The following is a 21,158-nucleotide window of genomic DNA, read 5'->3' on the forward strand; positions in this document are numbered from 1 at the left end:
GTTTACTTCCAAGTGTTAAAAAAATGTAAGAAGAAATGATCAAAATATATTTTATGCATTGTAATCCCAAATATCCACTTTTATTGCAAAATCAATATTCAGATAGAGCAGATGCCATCTTATTTTTGTTATGCCAGATCCTCATACTGTCTGACTTGTCAGCTAACACTCAGCAGTGTTCTTTACATCTTGTTACTCCTTGGACTCTCATCATCTGCAGTCCTGATTCTTGTCCTTCAGAAGTTATTTTCCAGAGTGTGGTTGGAGGATCCTTCACTTTCTCCTTCCGACACTGTATAAGCATTCCACAAAATTTGTTTTTTCTTCCTTTTTCATTGTGATTTGAAAATGCAATTTCAGTCACCATCTCAGTGCACAGATGCCCCCTTTTTAGATATCTCTCTTCATGTTCACCTGAAAACCTTGGATGGCCTCTGTGCTTATCTTCATACAGCTTGCTATTTTGGTTCAACATGGACAAAGTAGTTCTGATATAGTCTCATTTCCTTACTTTTAAATCATTTTTTTCATTTTTTTAGTCACTGTTATCTCAAGCTGGGATTCATCTTCAGTTTGGTCTTCTGCTTCAGTCAATTCTTCCATAGTACCTGGACCTTGACATGTGCTTTTGCATAAAATTTACCAGCTCTCTTCTTTTTCTATCTGTGAGCAAAATATATTGAGGCTTTCATCACCTTATATTTCAATTGCTGCAAACTTCTCTCCTCTGACAATGACAAATACAATATTGCCTTATCCAAAGTATCTCAGAAACAACCATTTTTCTGAATTCTCACACCAGGAATATTATCCACCTTTTTGTATTCCTTCAGTAGTTCCTTGTTTTGTAGCAGTAAAATGTGCATCTTTTTTCTAAATAAATCTGCCATCAATATGCAAGGAATTCAGATAGAAATAAAACTAGATACAAAATTCCCATATCCAAGATGTTTTAAACACATCATCTTGGAATCAGTAAACCAACAGTTACTGTTAAATCTTAGCAACAGCACAATAGAGACTATTTCCCATCACTTGCGCTGATACTGAGCTTCTTTTTTAACTTGAAATAGGTCCAAATACTAACAGATCAGCTAAAGGCTATTGATGAAAAAGAGAAACTCTGAGCATTGATGGACCTCACAATGTATTCAGACTGATCTTCCAAGACAGTTGTACTAGCAGAAAAAATCAACACGGAAGTCTGTGGCTATTGTTTCTCCAGGAAATGAATAGGAATGAGACACGGAGTTATTTTGGTGCATTTGTAGATACCAAATTTGATTTAAGTAGGCGTGTATAATGCTGTTTGTGGAGTTAATAGGGAGTGTGACTTGTTGAATCATTTTTCTAGAAATAATGTGTTGTGTGAATATGGTTTCATTAAGCCAGGTAGAAATGTTGAATTTTTTAGCTAGTCAAAGTGATAAAGTGATTTACTCTACATTGCTTTAAGAAAAGACTCTGCTACCATGGTTCTTGTGAAAGCACAGGTCTGGTTCTGTTCTATCAACACCGAAGCAAAACTGTGGTAGTTCTGTTAATGTAAGCAATTGTTCTGGATTTGTGAAATCTAATTCTTAACCGTGGTTCCTTCTTGATTCTAAGTAGTCACTGAAATGAAGCATTTTAGAATCATATTCACCTTGTATTAGTCTAAACTGAAGTGATATTTTAGACTCATAAACTGAGATTATATGAGAGCTTTATCTGAATTCATTCCATTCACCAACTGTATCCTCTACTGTGCAGAAATGACACTTCTGTGATTGTGGCAAAGTTTATGTAACTGGATCAGTGTGAAAGAAGGTTAACAAGATGAAAGACCATTTATCCTAGTGAAGGAACTGCTGGATGGAGGCTTAGGATCTCCCTTATGCTCTGTCCAGCCTTCTGAGACCTGGCAAGGGTTAGAATCCAATTATTCTCTGGCAGTAATGCCTTTTCATCCCACAGAAGCTGAAGTGTGGGAAGCTCTTAAAGTTTACATAAAGGTGAGGATTATTATTTACTTCTCAGCTGATGGTGGTACCTGCAGGCCTTTAATACTAGAATCATGGGTCAAACATGGGGTTGCTATTAAAAAGTGAAAAGTCAAGGTGCTTTTGTTAAGTTTCAACCATTTTTATTTCATAGTCCCATAGAGCAGACCATAAACTGCTGGAGTGGCCAGAGACACCTGAACCTTCAAAAAAGAAACAAACAAACAAAAACAACAAAAACAATGGAGAATCTCTCCTTTTTTTTTTTCTTTTTTTTTTTTCTGTCTGCTCAAAATCATACAGTAGAACCTAATTACTTCTGATACCAAATTTCTATGCATCATCCCTGTATGCAGAACATATACAAGTTAAAGATTTGTTTCCATGTGGTTTCTAAGCAGATTGGAGTTGATCCAGTCATCTATATTTAGGTTAGCAAAGTAATATAGGGATGTGAGTCTATGCTCTTATTCTGGTCTTTGTAGTCAGAGTTATTTCACTTCAGTGTCTTCAAGAGGCATGTGGTTGGATTTTTGTAACCTTGATCTCAGTTATGAAGGAAAATAGAAGCAAATATGTAACAGGTATAGCTGAACACCCTGTTCCTCTCCGAGAATTCATTCCTAAGGTAAACAAAAAACAAAAAACAAAACAAAACAAAAAAAAACCAAAAAAAAAAAAAACAACCAAAAAAACAAAAAAAAACAAAAAACAAAAAGAAAAACACAAAACCAACATTAGTCTGAGTGTGGTGTTTTGTTGTTGTTTGTTTAATTTGTGTTTGATGTGGGTAGGAAGACATCATAATTCAATTATTACCAGCCGCTGGTGACACAAACTGGTTTTCCTTAAGAACAGTTGGCAAAGGCTGCATCAGACACCTGGGAGTTTCTAAATCTTTAGAAAGATCTGTGAATGGGTAAGATCCAATTGAAACCTCATTTTCTACAATCTGTTAAATTTCTTTTTGATTCTTTCACTGCTTTTGAGTTACGATGTGAGGCAATAAGATATGTTCAGAATAGCTGGTTGTAGCTCTGCTGATCCCATAAGCGATTCAGTAATAGGCAATATTCTTATGAGATGTCTTTTAAGATAACTTTCTAGGATACAAGAAAAAAGTGTGAAGCAAGTAGTTCATAATATCAGGTACAAGCTAACATCTTTTAATTCACAGACTGCGAGAGAGTCACTCTCTAAATAAGAACTGCCATTAATCTGAGGGAAAAATAAGACTAAAACTTCTTCACAGGTTTCTGGAATATGGTAATGTAATGCCATGTGTATGCATCACACGTAGTTTCATTTAAAATAGCCATTTTCCACATCAATTACACAGTTAGAGGGGAGAAAATCTCTCTCCTCTTTCTTGGAAAAGAGATTCTTTCTTTAGTTCATTGTTGGCCACCACAAAGAAGCCTGAATACATTCAGATATAAATTTATGTATCAGATTAACACTTTATTTATGGAGATAAAATATTTTTTCTCTGCAACAGTTTAAGTAATAAGAGTGATCAAAATGTATTTTTGGTTGTGACAGAATATATTGCCAGAATCCAGCCCAGTGAACTAACTCAACATCCAATGTCCTCAGATAATTCCAAACCCCGAGAACATTTCCTCAGTTACAGGAAAATCTGTGGCATGCAAAATTTCAATTGACTAGTAAGATAAAGAACACCATTCTGTGTTAATGTCAGTGCATATAGCTACAAGGCATATGATTGTGTAAGCACAGTTTCCTAGTGGTTAAACTATGCTTCTCTCATCTACATGGATTGCTCCTTGGATGATGGCATCTCAGACAGAACTTTGTAGGATTAGAGAAGAAGGGGTTAATGGGATTATGACATTTCAGAAGCCACAGTTCCTAAACTGGATAGACAGAAAGGTCACTTTTACTGAGCTGAAATCACCCTGCAGTACCCATGAACACAGTCCTACATTCATAGTCCTGTTTATAACCTGTCGCATGGTGCCCCATGGTGGCTGTTTTCCCTCTGCTGTATGTCCCAAAGCCAGCAACTACTAAACTGATTTTGATAACAACTTTAAAAAAATCTTAATTCACTATTATTTGCTAAGAGTTGATTTGCTACTAGTTATATTAGTTACCTTTTGATCTACATAGTTTTAATGCCTGCTGTAGTTACCAACAATTAGAAGGTGTGATACTTGGTTCAGTATTTTATGCTTTTTCAGTTTGCATTTCTTCAGTTTGGTTATGGTTAGTTTCTCAAAATTTTCCTTTTTCACTTCCTCATGTGAAATGGAACTTTCATAATATCTTTCATGATATTAAGTAAAGATATTACCAAACTACATATATATATATATGAATATAATATAATATGTATATGTAAATATATATATATTTTACTTCATGTAAGCATTTATATTCTGGAATTTTCTAAAATGTTTTAAAGTCTGGGCCTTGCCTCCATCTTATCTCCCTTAACAAACAATATTTGTCAACCTTTTTTCATAAGAGGACATGGATGTTGATCCTGGCTGGTACTTATCTAGTGATATAATAGAATAGTTGTGCTCCCTCCTCCCCCCCGAGTACCCACAGTTCCTGCTGATCTCTTGAGATCGGGATGAGATGAGGAGACAATTTGTCTCATTCTTTTCCAAGATGGCTCTCACTGCTGCAAGACACCTAGGTGCTATGTGATGATTACATATATATATTTAAAATAATAGTAAAATAAAAAATTTTTTTAAAAAATGCTGGAACTACAGCAGCTGCACATTTGCACAGGTAGTTTAGGCTGAGAAGCTGATGAACTTCAACTTTCTGCAATGCAATTTATTGAAATGTAGTTAAGAAAAAAAAATCATGGACGGACCATTCTTGCAAAAAAAAAATGTCTTTAAATAGATAACTGAAATGATTTGGTAAGAAATCAATACATGCAGTTCTTCACCTGTTTATCTAAATGTTGCTATCTTGCTCATGCTCCAGGCATGTCTAGAATATCTTGTTTCTATTTCCAGCCTGTCTAAAATGACTGCAGGCCTAATTAAATATTTACTTGCAAAACAGCTATTGTGCTTTAAGGAGTTGCTACATACTATCTGTTCACTTCAAACCCACTCAGCTGGAGCTTATTGGGTTACTGCATGTATTATACCAGTCCATTCTGGTGTACAAATAAATCACTATTCCGTACTTTTGAAATTCTGTGTGCAAAAATAACTTTTTTATGTAGTTCTGAACTGAATTTTATGCCATAATGTCTAATTTCTGATATTTTTGTTTATGAAACTTGGGTGAGATACTCAGATCCATTGACTCTGGATGTTTCAACCTGAATTGTTTGTTTTACAGTTTGTAAGCATCAGTGTGTTATATCAGTGTTTACCATCAAGGCTGTGATAATTGATAAGAATTTAATGAAAATACTCAGAAATGATCAAGCTACATTCCTAATGCAATTTAATGACTGCTGAATCTAAATGTTTTAATATGATGTTCATAAACATACCACTATACCTACGTATGGAAGTGAGAAAGGTTGCAGTATTTTGAAATAATTCAGATTTTTCTGGCACTGTTTCTCTATAAAAATATTTATTAGACACTCGACAACCACATAATTTAGAGCAGCAATCCAAAGCCAGGACTAATGATGCTTGGACAGCCAAACTGAGGAGTTAAAAAGTCACTTAGAAATACCTCTCTGTTAAAAAGTGCCAACTATAAAATCTTAATGAGATTTTGATTGTGACCTGAAAAATAAAAGTGACAAATCTGAATTGTAAGCAAAGCACAGTTTTATACCTTAAAGGGGCTGACATCCTTCTTTACTTGCAAATCTTAATGTGGTCTTACCTCAAGATCAGGAGCAATAACCCACCCAAAAGACAAAGATTAACATCAGTGAACTGCAAGGCCACAAGCCATGTTGCAAATACGATAGAGGCTGAACATGATTCTCCCCACCTAGTTCTTTCAGTGGAGGTTTGTTTGGTAACATAACCAAATAATATTATATAATATATAATTTACAATATTCTGCAAGTGAAGATGGGTATGATCTAAGACAGACTAAGCTGTGCTGCATTGTCCGGGGTTTCATACTGCTCCTTCTGCCAAGCTGAGCTTTGCCTCTTTCACACATAAACATGGCAGGGAATGCAATGTCTGATCATGATCTAACATAATTCAACAGGAAGTCTCAAACCTGAAAGCTGGCTATGTCACTTCTGGGTCTGTATCATGGAATGACAGGTGGTGAGGCAGGAGTGGCTACCTTGGTAACATGCTTACACTGTAGTGGGATCCAGGGACACCTGGGAGCAGTTTGAACAACAGTTTTGTTTTATTTTGTTTTCCTATAAATTGTCATGTATAGGTCTATAGGGAACAGCAAAGGAACAACTTCTAACTTAAGGGGTTGAAATGGGATTGTTTGTATTGAGAATTTTAAGGCCAGAAAGTGCAGATATTTCCATAAAATGGGAATGTGAGTAGTATACAGCTTTTGACATTATGACAGTGGATAAGACTGGAACATCTGAAGCAGTATCCTTACTAGTTAAAAATCTATTTTTTGTTTCAGAGATGTGGAAAGACAATCCCACTGCATTATTTTGCATGTTCAAAAATGTGGCACAAGCCATTCCAATGTTTGACAGTAAGATGTGAAGCATCCAATTTACTGTGCCCTGTGCCTAACTGGTAGATTTTATGTATTTTTAAAGACTCTTCCGGAGGTTTTATTTTTAGTACTACGCAGTGTAAGTATACAAAGGCTTGTTTCAGCCATATTGACATGACTTCAAGGCATGGAGTCTGTAGACAGGGGTATTGCTGGTTGAAAAGAGAAAAACAGAGGAGGGAAGGGAAAGGAAAGGAAGAATAACAAACAGAACATTGTAAAAACAAAGCAGAGCACCCATGGGAGGTGCCAAGAGCTGAAGGTGGTGGTAATAACTCAAAATCTCACAAATAGCTGCCTAAAGCTTAGAGAACAAACGGTGCCAAACCAGATACAGAAGATGTTACACCACTCCAGATACCCAGCAATGAGATAAAGCGCTGCCATTCCAGGTGTTCAGGGGGAAGGCTAGGACTGCCAAGGCCTTGCAGGATGTCTGGGAACACTAGGAAACGGAGGAGAGCATGAAGGCAAACACCTGAAAAACGCAGTTTTGTTACAGCAGGCCCGGGTACAGGGCATAATGCTGGGAAGGAGCTGGCGCCGGGCACAGCCCTGCAGACACCAGACCGGGCTCAGCAGCAGTGCTGGCAGCCTGCAGCCTCCCGCAGGGCCCGTGCCCGGAGGGGCGGCTCAGGGGCGGCGGGGGCCGGGCCGGGCGTGCGGGCGGAGCGAGCGGAGGGGGCGGGCAGCCGCAGCCGCGCCGGGCGGACGAAGCGCGGTGCGTGTGCGCGGCCCGGCCCCGGTTCATTATTCAGCGGCCGAGGAAGGAGGCGACGGGAGGTTGTAAGTGCGGTGCCTGGGGTTGCGGAGGGATGGAGGTGGCGGCGGCTGGGAAGCGGAGCTGGAGCCGGGCGGGTGTGCAGGGAGCGGCAGCGCTGCGGGGGCCGGGCCTGGCCGCTTTGTTTACGTTCCAGCGCGGGGGCAGCGGGCCGGCAGCGAGCGTGGCGTGGCCCTTTTCTTCCTGCGGGGTTGTCTGCGTTCGTGACCTTCCCTGCGCACCGGGCTCCGCTGCGGCCCGGCGGTGCGGGGGCTGCTGGAGGTGCCTGGGCGGATAATGGCGGGGGCCTCTTTGTTGATGTGACAGGAGGGGCAGCAGCCTCGGCGCCGGGCTCCTCCTCTTCCCCGGGCGGGGGGCAGCAGCCCAGGCCGTGGGCAGCTCTGGCAGCCCGGCCCTCGGTGCGGGGAGGTGCGAGCGCAGCCGTGCTCAGCCACCTCTGTGCTGAACTTCCATGACCTTGCTTTCAAAACGCCTTCTGAAGCAAAAAGCACTTCCCATAACTGCTCCGATTATAGGGCTTGGGGAAGGTGGGCAATGCCTTTGATTCTTTTGCCTTTTAGTTTTTGTATTCCTTGTAAAAACAGTGAGCTCTTTGCAATTTTTCTTTGCACTTTGTTTTCTCCATGTCATTATCAGCATCCAGTTTGGCTCCTGTAGCCTGCTTTCTTATGTTCAGTGCAGTGCTTTCACCAGTGAATCCTGGCCCAGGCATTGCTGATAACCCACAGATATAAGTCCCACTCAATTGTTTTGTTCCCCCAGCTATACATGTGGCATGGCTTTGAATTTCTGTATCATGCAGAGCAGGCTTGCTGAAGTCTTTCAGACAGTCCAAAAACCTTGTGTGTTTTGGCCTATCTGATAACACAAAAGGTGCTGTACTGGTTTGTGGAAGGTGAGTTTTGCTTGCCTCCTGGGCATGTGCTTGTAGCATTTAGCAAGCTTACATTACAGCTGGCTTCTTTGTATAGGTGTGGAGACTTGGCTGTAATGGCACACAGCTGAGCTGCTGAGACACAGCCTTGTTTCTGGAGATGCCAGCAGAGGTGCTTCTAGGGCAGAACCACATGTAGAAGCGATAATGCATCTCACTGTATCTGTATATCTGCAGATATGTTGATAGATAACTTTGAACTAGTTCAGAGTGTTATTACATGAAGAGAATCTGGGCCCAACCTGGTTAAGGATAGTATCCAAGTGAGCTCACTGATGAATTTGAGTATTCCTTTTGTATAGTGAAGGAAAACTCTTCCTTCAGCAGTAGCAAAGAAAAATGGGTTGTATTTTGAGTAGTCTTGTTCTATGATCTCAACATGTGGGGGAAGCCATCTTGTCATTCCCCACTTGATTCAAAGACGTGTAGCATGGGCTGGTTAGATAGGAGCAGTGATCATCCCACATCAGTTTCCTTTCTTTGCTGTAGCTTTTGCTCTGTGGTCTCAGTTTCCTCCTTTGAGTTTGAGTGCCAAGAAGCTCTGATGGGAATGTCTGGTTCTGGTAGAGTGCTGCAACCCACGTGATGCCTGTACAGGCACCAGGCACATTCCAGTCTGTCAGATACTGGCAGTTTTCAGGGCCAACTGGCTGGAAGTGTGACAGGAAGGAAGAATCAAACGTTTATTGACAGACATTTATTAACACAGAGCTGAATCTGTGTGAAATCGTTGCCTTAACTTTGAACGGGAATGTTAACTGTGTCCTCTGGTCTCCCAAGCTTTTTTGACCAGGGGTGCCTCCACTTCACAAGATACAATATAATCTCATAAAGTGCCGTATACTTCATGGAGACTTCTTGATCAGCGACTCTGACAAAACCCCTTTACTGTGGTACTGAATTTTGTGGTTGGGGACTACTCGTTCTAGGTAGAAGTACAGCTGCCCTTTTGTATGTGTGGCTTTTGTGTTTTAACTTCCAGTAACTGAAAGCTCATTAGGGAGCAAGGCTTTAGCTGGCTGCGTGGGAGAGCAGATGTAACAACCTTCCAAATTCTTCAGGTAAACTTGTTACATTGTTTCCATGTTACCAAACTACCGGGAATTGACCACGTGTTTGCGTATTTCATCCATTGAAGTCATTTTCTTCCACCAATGTACCAGAACTTGTTCCTTGTGGTTTCTTTCAGCTACTAACGGGTTATCTGTTCCTTTTATATTCCCTTTGTTGTTTTGGTTTGTCCTTTCTTCCTCAACCGCCAGATTATCTGAATGGCTATTCTTTAAAAGATGCATAGAAAGTACATGCATACATACCTCTTCCTTTCTGCAGTTTTGTCCCGTGTTCTTGATAAATGCAAATCACTTTGATAGTCTGATGAAGAGTTGAGTATTCCATGCCTTAAACTTCATTCTCTTCCTCCTCTTTACCTGTGGGAGAACGTGCTGTGTTTACAGTGTTCTTAAAAAGTGTTATTTTAATGTAATTTTTGTGTTCAAGAAAAATTTGGATGTTGTGTTGAGGGATATGTTTTAACTGGGAAATATTGGTGATGGTTGGACTGGATGATCTTCTAGGTCTTTTCCAACCTTGATAATTCTGTAATTCTGTTTGTTTGTTTGTTTTTTCTACTGCTTTTCATCATAGATTTTTAATAAAGACAGAATATTTTCTCTCTGTAAATGTTTTCTTCAAACAAATAAACCCTGAGTTGTTCTTCATTCAAAACCTGCAGAAACAGAAATCTGTTTATATTATGGGAAGATCTCTTGGTCCTTGAAAGCTGTTTAAAAATCAAATTGAAACTACTTGTGCTGTTTTCCTGCTGTGAAGTTCATCAGAGCACACTCGTGGATTCTAGAAAATAATCTTTACATTGCTGAATTAAGCACCCAAATATGTAATTTCCAAATCATTTTCAATAAATATCTTGTTTAGATCGAGGTGGGCATTTTACTTTTAAACCTGATAAAGGCTTTTGACTTTCCTTGAGGAAAGATAATTTTTTTGTGTTTTCTGTTTAAGGGGACCTTGCTCCATGTGTATGATTTATTTGTATGAAAATACACAAATAGCCATTTTAACTCATGGATGTTATTTTTAACACTGACTGCAGTATCAGTGGACTGGTTGATAAAATCCTTGTTTTCAAAGCAATTACAAGTGTTTCTATTTCTGTAATGTCACACCATAATTTCACATTCAGTGGCTATCTTGCTTAAGCAATCTTTCCCCACCATTTCTCCTCGTTGGCTGCTGTGGGGCAAAACAGATCAAGGAACTAACTGATGAGCTGAAAAGAAATAAATAAATTCTTCCATGTGGACTATTTTTCAGCCTGATTAATTCCCTTGTGTCTGAGTAAACAAGTATGCTGCTAGAAGGTAGGAAGACAAAGAGGGTGCTGAAGTGGCTGTTGGTATCAGTTGTGCACATGCACAAAGATTCACAGATTAGAAGAGTAATACAGTGCATGCATTTAGACTTCTTGTGTTCAGAGATGCTTGATTAAAAAAAATCCAAGTGCAAATGGAGTCTTCTGCTGGTGTTACCTAATAGCATCCTGAAAAGGCTGTTTATTATGGTTGAATGTACTACAGAGACCAAAAGGAAGAGCAGTTGAGCACCTGTTAGAATCCTACAATTGTTTGAATTGGAAGAGACCCTTAAAAGCCATCTAGTTCAACTTGTCTGAAATGAATGGAGCCATCTACAGCTCTGTCAGTTGCTCAGAACCCCATCCAGCCTAACCTTGGATGTCTCCAGTGATGGGGCATCCACTGCCTCTCTGGGCAACCTGTGCCAGTGCTTCACCACTTCTTCCTTATGTCCAACCTGTATCTCCTCTCTTTTGGTCTGAAATAATTATTCTCTCACCACAGACCCTGCTAAAAAGCCTGTCTCTTCTTTCCTGTATGCATGTGTATGTATATATGCATATAGGGGCAGGATCACCTCCCTTGCCCCTGCTGGTAATGCTTTTAGGTGTACAGTTGGCTTTGTGGGCTGTGAGGGCACATTGCTGGCTCATATCCACCAGTACCCTCAGGTCCTTTTCCAAAGGTCTGCTCCATCCTTACATCCCCCAGCTGGTACTAATAGCAGGGGTTGCTGTGACCCAGGTGCGGACTTGCTCTTGGATGTATTGAACCTCATGAGGTTCAGCTGGGCCTGCTGCTCAAATCTGTCATTGTCTCTCTTGTTAGACAGCTAGCACTGACCAAGAAATTTTCAGTCATTAACTTATTGTGGATGGACATTCTCTCCTGTGTTTGTCTGTATTAACCATTTCAAAGCAAGTAAGGATCAGTAAGGGGACACTTATGGGAAACAAGGAGCATGTAATTTTTTGAAAGAAGGCTGAAGCTGTGGTGTTGTAGGATTGATAACTGCTTGTGTTTCTACTTTCTTTAAATACTATTTGTGAAGAAACACTTTCCTGGTGAGGCAGTGCTTTACTTGAGACTAAAAAGTGGATGTCAGGAACATTAAGTTAAAATGGTTAATGTTTTCTTTTTATTATAGGATATATTTTAGGTGTAGGAATACAAATGCCTTCTAATGTTTTGTGGTGCTTCAGAAATACTTAGCGTTTATCTTTTTAGATTTTTCTGCTTGGTAGATGTTGCTGTTCACGTAGTGCTTAGAACTTCTCTTGTAGCTTTTTCCAGTCCATTATAACCCAGTAATAGATGAAGCCTTCAGGAACAATATGTTTGGGATACCCCACTCTTTTTCTGTCCCAGCTGTTTCTCAAAATGTGGAACTCCAGGTGTATTTCACTGAGGGGTTTGAGCTGTTTATATGCATCAGATATCAAGGAGAATTTTAGCACTATTTGTCTGTTAAAAAAAAAAAAAAATATTGTGGCAAAACTGCAGCTTTGCTCAGCTGTGACTGGTACTGTTTTAAGAAAAGTGCGGTCTTAGAATTTGGAAGTGGTGCCAAGAAGCTCAGGGCCACTTGGTGGTGGGCAGAGTACATCACCAGAACATTGACTTAAAAATATATGTGAAATAAATAGTAATAATTTTAGTTATGGATGATATACCCTTCAACTAAATGACTTTGAATTTGAACCGTTAAATCAAAATGGATGAGAACTGTGATATATTTCAAAGACAGAACTTAAATTTTTCTTAGTTGATATAAAAATTGGTGTGAGAGTTCAGTGAAACCACTAGGCATGATAGCAAGTCTCATTTTGTGTGCTAGAAGTCTTTCCCAGTCTGCATAGCATAAGTAATGCTCCAGTTCACTGTCTGTTTCCAACAGTGCACAGTGCCTTGCTTCTGCCACAGGTTTTTATGCAAAGTCTTTGGGTCCAAACTCCTCCAAGAGGCTGAGCTGACAGGGTTGGGCTGGCCTGGTTCTGTGCACAGATTGTCCTTACAAAGAGAACTGCCCAAGCACCTCTGTTCACTGTACTGTTACTTTAGCTGTTCTTAATTTTGTAAAATGTTTTGTCAAGCTTTTTCTAGTGCCTGCATTCTTTTTAAATTCATGTGTGAAGCGATGATAATCTTGGGGTACTAAGCTTATAAGTAGTAATGCTTTTCTTTTCAACTTCAGGCTAAGTGTTTAATAGCCAATCCTTGTTTCTTTTCCCATCCAAATGGTTTGCCTGTGAACGTGTTACTAAAATAAACCTCATACTTGTTGTCCATATTGTCAGTTTTATTGCTGGATAAATGCTGCTTGATATGTGAACAGATGGGATGCTTATTAATCTTTCTTAGTTGGAAACTGTAGACTAATTCTAGATGGTGACCAGAAAGAAGTACAGTTTGGTCATCTGTGTTGCAAACAAAGCAAATACTGTATATGCATGTGCTCTTGTGCATATGCTTCAAATAGACAAAAAAGGGAAACATTAATTCTGTAGTAGTGCTGGAAAGACCATTCCCTGTAATTGTGATTTTTGAGTATTTATTTAAATAAATAACATGCAATTCTGACAATCTCTGATGACTTATGTACCAAGCTATTTTTAACTAAAAAGCCTAAAAATATACAGGCAAATATCTTGGTGTTTACTCTTAACTATGAAATGCAGCTAAAATGCATGCTCCAGTCACTGTAGTCTGTGTCCATTCATTCTTAAACACCTATCTTGTATCTCAGTTTTTTGAACAAAACCTCAGCTGTCTCCAATCTGGTATTTGGTTTGTAGTGAAACGAGAAAAATTATCACCAGGTATCATGTTTCTGGCTATGTTCTCAATCGGGGAATTGCCCATCTCTGTGGACGTACATGGTCGTGTGCACTTAGGTGTATAACCCGATCCTTCTGCTGGCTGGGGGCTGCTGATGGGGAGCAGCTCTTGCGGCTGAGGACCTGGGGTTCCTGGGGGAGGAGAAGCTGAACAGAAGGCTAGAATTCAGGAAGAGCCTGGCTAGCAGATATAGAGAGGGAGTTGTTCACATCTGTGGGGCAGTTGCCCAGGTCCTGCTATAGTACTCCTCCATGGTTCACACATGTTCTGAGGTCATGCACTCAGAGACAAATGAGGGAGTGGCTGTCACTGGGCTGCTCGGGTGCTGGGGGTGGAGGAGAGATGGTGGCAGCTGGACCAAAGGAAGGCACAGTTGGGGATGTAATTACTGCCATTAAGAAGGGTCATAGAGATGGTGGAGCCAGGCTCAAAGGTGCACGGTGAAAAGAACAAGGCTTATAAGCTATAAAAATAGAAATTTCAATTTGACCATGAAAGGAATATCTTCCCATGATGAGGTATGGAGCACTGCCAAGGTCCCAGGGCATTATAGAATCTCCATCTGTGGATACTTTCAGCAGTGCCCTGGACAATCCTATACAAATACAAGTTTGAAGGTGTGCCTCTGTGGTGCTGATAGATGATCCCCAGGCATTGCTTCCAAGCTGTGATTCTACTATTAGTGTGTTTATTTTATTTTTGAGGTAGCCTAAGGTAGTTGGTAAAACAAAGGCACAGATGATGTAGATAAAAAAGGCTGTTAGAGGCTGTGGAGGAAAAAACAGTGAGATGTGATAAGTATCTTCTTTCAAGTCTGCTAGTGGCAACGCTGGCATTTCTCTGCCCTGTACTGAGCTTTCCAGCTGATTAGGCCAAAAGTGCTTGCAGGCAAATGTAAAGAACAAAACAAAGGTTATGGTGCCTATCATGTCTGTGTTCACTGTGGTGAACGTAAAATCTCGTCTTTGACAGAACAGCCTGAAATATCCAGCAATGCAGCCAACTGAAGTTCGTCCAGGCTTGCCTTCTGCAGAGGAGGAGCATGTTGGCAATCGCTGCTGCACAACTATGATCCTCTGCTGGGTGGGCAATGGTTCCTCCAGGAGATGGTGGCACAGAGCAAAGCAGGTGTGATTCCCAGCTGGTGACAAGCACAGTTCATGTCGCAGAGAAGTGATAGGGCTAATGCCAGCTGGGGGAAAGAAGAGAAGAGGAGCCTCATCAGGTCCAGAAATCCTTTTGTGCTCTTGGCCTTACGGTTGTGCTGCTTTCAGGTGATGACCTCTTGCAGCAATATATATATACATATATAGTTACTGGTCATTAAGTGTACAAACACATTAGAATTATAATGTCAAACATAAAGGAAGGGGAGGTGATCAGAACAGGGAGCTACAGACCAGAGTGTTTTGCCTCTTTGGAAAGCATCTTAAGCACATGCACACAGTTGTTCATGCGTGACTCTAAGATGGTTCCGTGGGAAATCTGATGTCAGTGGTAGTGCATCTCTGCAGGTCCTAAATGTATTCTTTAAAGTTTTAGAGCCTACGTTTATGCCAGAATGAAACTGACAGTAGTTAATGATGCTTCCTGGATCTTAAGTATAAAAATACAAACGTTGCTTCTAGCATTTAGTCTTAAGTTTTATTATGGAAACAGTAAAAGGTAAATGTGGCAGTTGACATGTTGGTCAGCATGTATCAGTTGGTGATTGTTCATTGTGCCTATTTTGGATGGAGAGAAACACAACTTCCTGGGCAGTTTGGAGAAGAGTAGTAACATGATATCCTAAGAAGCTTTACTTTGTTAGTGGTGTGTGGGCTGAGTCTACTTGTTTTGTTTAGTGCCAAAAGTGAGTATTCAGGAGATGCACGGTAACAGAAAGATCACTGTGTGTGAGAGTGGTTCATTCAACAAGCAGCCAAGCTTTCCAGCAGTGTCTTTCTTTGCACTGCTTCCTGCAATGCAAAGCTCCTCCTTGTTGAACAACAGCCAGTGTTTCTTCCGCTGTTTATTAAATTGTAACGTGACAAGATTCTTGTGCCACTTGTATGTCAAGATGTGAACAAAAAAAGTTCTGTTTCTAATAAGTTTATGTTGGCCATACAAGGGTTTCATTGATGATAACATGGAGTTGAGGGGAAATCAGAAAATCTCGGTGTGACTAGAGCTACTTTATTCCTCTCCTCTTTTATCTGAGGTTGATTCTCCCTGCTTCTCCTCAGAAACTTCCTCATCACAACTAGCATGCATTGCATAGCAGTGCTTCTGAAGGTTTTGTTCTTGAATGAAGAATGGGAATTCTTGGGCTTTCTCGTTTAGGAACTTCTGTCTTAGGAATATTTTTTGTAACGTATCAGGCACTACTGAAGTCCAGGAGGAAGAAGTTGGATACCAGAGCACGCTCTGTTGCTGCTTGCAGTGAATCCTGTACTTGTTTCCTACAAATGACCTCAAATGCGAAGCCTTTATTTTGAAATGTAGTTTAAAACCACAGTGCCCCTCACCAATAAATGATTGTGTGCAGTACTGTATGGCATTACAGGCAAGAACTGTGAAGGAATTTTAAGTGCTGTGGCTGTGATATGTTTATGAGTTCTTTGTTCCATCCTAACGCTCTTATTGCTGAGGTATTTAATGCCAAATACTCAAGAGGGGATTTTGTAGCACTTTAATCTGCTTGTATTTAACAGATAAATGAATGAATTAGTGAAAGTAGCACATTCATAATTGGATTCTAAGTTTTTGGAACTGGGATTTAAAGTTAAAACCTTATACAGTTACTATTTTTGGTCAAACTTTTGATGTGATTCCTTAATGAACTTTTAAAACATACTGAAAACTTTTTCCCCCAGCTGTTTCGTGGCTTTCTGCTCTCTGGTGTTCTGTAGCAATTGTCTTCTTCACTTTTGGTATTTAGTGAGTTTCTTAGGTCACTTGGTATCTTTTCTTTGCTCGTGTCCTCTTAGACATGAGCAAAGACACTTAGAAAGTCAGACAGTCTTTCAGTCTGCTGAAATGCTTAGCTTCTGGAAAATTCTACTTCTGTGAAAGAGGTTCAAGAACATGCATTTCCTCCTACCCTAGCATAACCCTGGAACCAGATTTCTCTCCTGGCCTTGTGCAGATCTTGTTGAGGCACCCAGCATGATATTTACTGATGGCCTGCCTTCTGATGCTGCATTACTGCTTTTCTAGAAGTCTCTGGATGGGTAGGGGCCTTGCATACACAGCCAATTTTTGTCACTTTTACCTATGACTAGAAATAGGTGGGTAGCTTAAACAGAACACCCAGATTGATAACTTATACTCTGCTCATGAATTTCAAGTTAGATTACTGTTAAGCTTTATAAAATACCTGAGTTGAGTAGGTGATGACATACGATTCTGCCCCCAAGGGAATTGTATAATGCAATATGAAGTCTCATTTGCTGGAGCACAGTAGTTCCAGTTGTGTAGGAGGGGTCTGGTATAAGTGGGACTTTTCTTTTCTGTTCACACTTCTGGACATCATTGAATTTGGTATTTCCCAGCTTTTTGAAGTCTTACTTCCCTGAATTTCCACTGTCTTCAGATTTTAACATTGTAAAAATAACAACAAAAAGTGCTAGTAACAAATATATCCTACCGTAGAACTGAGAATAGCCTATAGAAAATAAAATGGTGTTTTTAATAGCTATCTTTAAGATCCTTCCTTCCTAGCAGCTTTGTTTTGTACTTGTATATTTTAAGCTATTTAAAGAAAGTTTACCTTGAACCTCTCTCCATCTTCTGTCCTTTTGTATCATCTTTGTTTGAAAAAAGATTAAGGAAGTAGAAGATCCTTGCCTTATCCTATTATTTCTGTAAAAGAGAGTTTTACTAAGAATAGTCCTTTAATCTGCTGTCATAATGGCTTCCATGCCAAACTGTAGAATTACACAAGTTTTCTTCTGATGGAGCCATTTTAGTTTATGATTTCTGTGGCAAAACTGACCCACAAGAGACAGTTGGGAAAGTGTTGCTTTCATATATTGTGATAATGGGATTCATCACAGAACCATCTGTAGAGAAGCAGGTTCTTGTGACGTTATGCTGAAGAAGCTACAGAGACCTAGTCCTGTGAAATGTAGTACAGCGGGTTATATGCAGAGTGAGATTCTTTTGGTAGTTGTAGCTGTATTCATTCTGATAATTTTTCTTCTTGAGAAATGATACCAGCTTCGTTCTCTTTATGAAGAATGAAAATTCTAGAATCTACTTAAAAATACAAAAGCTTTAAAAGAGAAGTAGGATGAGTGTTGCAAATGCTGGCTTACAGGCTGTCAGAATTGCAGACTATCTGCCTCTTTATTTACATCTTCATGACATGTGAATTCTAAACCTATCTTAAAAGCAAAGGCTATTTGTCTTAAGAAATCTCTACAGCTGTCTAATAGCTTCTTTAAAAGAGCTTAAGGACAGCAAAGAACTCTGCAGTGTGTTGCATTAGAAATACATCTCACTGTGTGACCTCCTCTGTTGATCTGTGTGGTACACCCTTATCACCACACAAAGTACAGAGACCTGGAAAGCCATATAGTTGCATGGTGCTGTGATATATGGAATGAGAAGTGATTTATAACTTAGCAAGGATATGTATGCTAAAGAAGTGCTGCTAGCCCAGGGGAGCACTTAGCAGGGAGGGTGGGCTGGTGTTCCATGGCAGCTGTGTTTACTCACTGCTCATGTTACAGGAAAGGACTTGACCATGAGAAGTGAGAACATGGCATGTGCTGTGCACTGCTTTGTTGCTGGCTTGGGCATCTGAGGCCTCAGTTGCTAAATCTCAATCTGCCAAATTTTTAGTACAGTTCTCAGACTGCTTTAAGTACGTACATTGGTGACTCTATCATTCGCTTTGTTTTCAAAGTACGTGCACTTTTAAAAACGTATGTACCAGAAACCAGGAAATCTCCCTAGACTCAAGTGCCTGCTATTCCCAGATGGTGAGGAAGTGTCGGGTTTCCTTTACCCTTCCATATACCAGCAGGCTTCCTTGCTTCCTTAGTGGAAGGAGGGAGAGATAGCAGAAGGAATGGTTAATAAGCAAAAGTTTTCACATTGCATGATAGCATGCGTTCCCTTACTGATTTCTCTTTCTTTGTCTTTAGGCTGACGAGGAAGAACATCTATCTGCTAGGCTTACTAGATGGTTCATTTCTTCTGTTCAGATTGCACCCTCTGTTTCCTAGAACCAATATTTGCTGGTTCATTTTCAATTGCAACAGTTTTTAAGAGCTAGGTTGTTAAATGGGGAATTGCATGGCAGGAAGGTACTGGCCTCTGCCCAGGCAGCTGTCTGTAGTTCTTGGTTTCATTGGATATGCTCTCATGAGTGATGTGATTTCTAGACAGTCCTGTTTATTCTGACTTGCCTTCTCAATCTTTTGTTTTCTGAATCTTGGTTCTGTTTTATTTTATATGACTTCCCATGTTACCAAGTTAGAACTCCTAGTGTCCGTAAATCGATACTTATATATATATCTGAAGGGTGAGTGTTGAGAGGGTGGGGCCATCCTCTTTTTGGTGGTGCCCAGTGATAGGATGAGGGGCATGGGTGCAACCTGGAACCCAGGAGGTTCCATCTGCACATTGGAAAGGATCTTTACTGTGAAGGTGGCAGAGCACTGAGCCGGGCTGGCCAGAGAGCTTGTTGAATCTCTTTCTTCGGAGATATTCAGTACCTGTCTGGATGCTTTTGCGTGCAACCTACTGCAGGGATCTGCTTTAGCAGGGGTTGGGCTAGATGATATCCAGGGGTCCCCTCCAACCCCTGTGATTCCGTGAATTTTAGATGTTGACCATTTTCCCAAAGTCTGTGTATAGTTTTCTTTTGTAACCAGCTGCTTTAGGGACTGTCAAAGAGGGGAGAAAAAAAAGTGAGTAGCTCTAAAAGTGCCCAAGGTCAGTTTCAGTCATATGAATGTGTATAAGATAACTAGAAATGTTCAGTCCTGTGCATTTTTTTTTTTTTTTTCTGTGCTTTGTGGTGATCTATTTTATTGTCTCCATGCTGTTAACAAGTAATACTATAACCCCTGTGGCGCAAGTGGTAGAAGTGCCGCTCTGCTACACAGAGGCTCGAATCCCGGGGGCTGGACTCGATGATCTCTAAGGTCCCTTCCAACCCGCACGAAACTATGAAACTATGAAACTATGAAACTATAACTCTTCAGAAGGACTGTTTTTTTTTTTCGTTTTAGTGGGAGGCCTGTAGCTCATAAGCTGGTATTATGTTGACAGTATTTTAGAGAGAAAATGATATAAGATTGAGAAGGTGGATTAGGTAAAATCTTCCCAGCTTGAGCTTTATTGATAAAAAGAAGATACCTATTTTGAAATGGGAGTTGCTGCAGAAGTCATGTATGATTTGTGAATAATTGGATATATTGATACACTTATTATTCTGCTCTTCATTTTCCTGCTTATGCAATGTGTATGGCACCTATGTATCTGATATAGTCAGTTCTCTGCTGATTTTGATTGGTTTTTAAAGTGAATGTTTTAGAAGCAACACAAATTATATTGATTATCTTATTTTGGGTGTTTCATAAGAGGTGTTTCACAATGTAAGAATCCTCTTTAGAAGTGTGCATAGCAGTTTGCTATTGACTTTTATGTAGCGGGGATCCAAATGTTGTAGTTGCATGTTCTGTGTTTGATGCTTGTGCTGCTGACCCTACCCAGATAGAGCAGTTTTTCTAACTACTTCAGAGAATGTTGCCAGTTGGTTTGCATAAATGTACACTTTGAGCTTCTGAGGAAAATGCAAAGTGGTTGTGTAGGCCTGGTCTGCGCTCTGCAGGGAGCTGTGTGTGAAGTCCTTGCTGGAGCTGGGTGGGCCTGTCTGTGCCAGCTGGCCAGCAGCACTGGGAGTGGAGCTGTGTTTAACAACAGGAGGTGTTTTTGCAGCTTCCTAGTGTTCAGATGTGATCCTGCACTTATGTATTCTTAGCCAAGTGCTAGTATCTGTAACTAACTCCCTTCGTTACTGTCATTTTATTCCTGCCAATCACGTGTCTTTTGTTACTGTTAAAGAACCTCTACTATAGTAGTTTCATCTGACAGTGTTTCAGGAAGTTTAGAGCTACTCCAAATGTGGAAATAGAAAAGCTTACAGTTGCCTGGTCCTAAAACCTCTTGGTGCTGCTCACTTTCTCCAGCTTTAGGTTTCTCCAGTTTCAGGGTCAGCAGGGTCAGGTGCTTTGGCACCACAGAGTGCACCATGGGGCCGAGCTGGTGGTTGTTTCTGGTTGCCTGTGTTTGAATGTAAGTTAGGGCAGGGAATTCAGGTAGTGTAAAACATGGAGCTGAAAACAGTGCTCAAATAGTGCTCGTTGTGTATCCCTTCATTTAGTATGAAACTTGTAGCACAGTTTGTGAAGCATTAGGAGATGAGGTTTCCGAAACTCCAGCTGCTTTGTGGAAACATTCACTTCTGGCTTAGGCACTGTGGTGTAGATCAGATAAGCTTGATGGGAGCAGTGCTAGGCAACATGCCAGCTGCAGGTCCCTGCCTGTGTGATTAACCCTGCCTGGCTTCAGTGACACCACA

General features: G+C 40.4%; 1 protein-coding gene across 7 annotated transcripts in view; it reads left to right on the forward strand.

Annotated features, from left to right (window-relative positions):
• MAPK8 (mitogen-activated protein kinase 8) overlaps positions 1–21,158 on the forward strand; it is a 97,212-nt gene that overhangs the window by 48,052 nt on the left and 28,002 nt on the right. For 5 of the 7 annotated variants that reach the window (XM_085555083.1, XM_085555078.1, XM_085555082.1 and 2 more), the window contains exon 1: positions 7,332–7,437. The exons of 1 other annotated variant lie outside the window; for it this stretch is intronic. The gene's annotated coding sequence lies outside the window, so the exon portion shown is untranslated. Of the gene's footprint in view, positions 1–7,331; positions 7,438–9,353; positions 9,428–21,158 lie in introns of those variants that run through there. One more of the 7 variants, XM_085555081.1, reaches the window with a different exon arrangement.

This window comes from Coturnix japonica, chromosome 8, assembly GCF_054131305.1.
Source record: "Coturnix japonica strain WE chromosome 8, WE-NBRP24, whole genome shotgun sequence".
NCBI classification, from domain to species: Eukaryota; Metazoa; Chordata; class Aves; order Galliformes; family Phasianidae; genus Coturnix; species Coturnix japonica.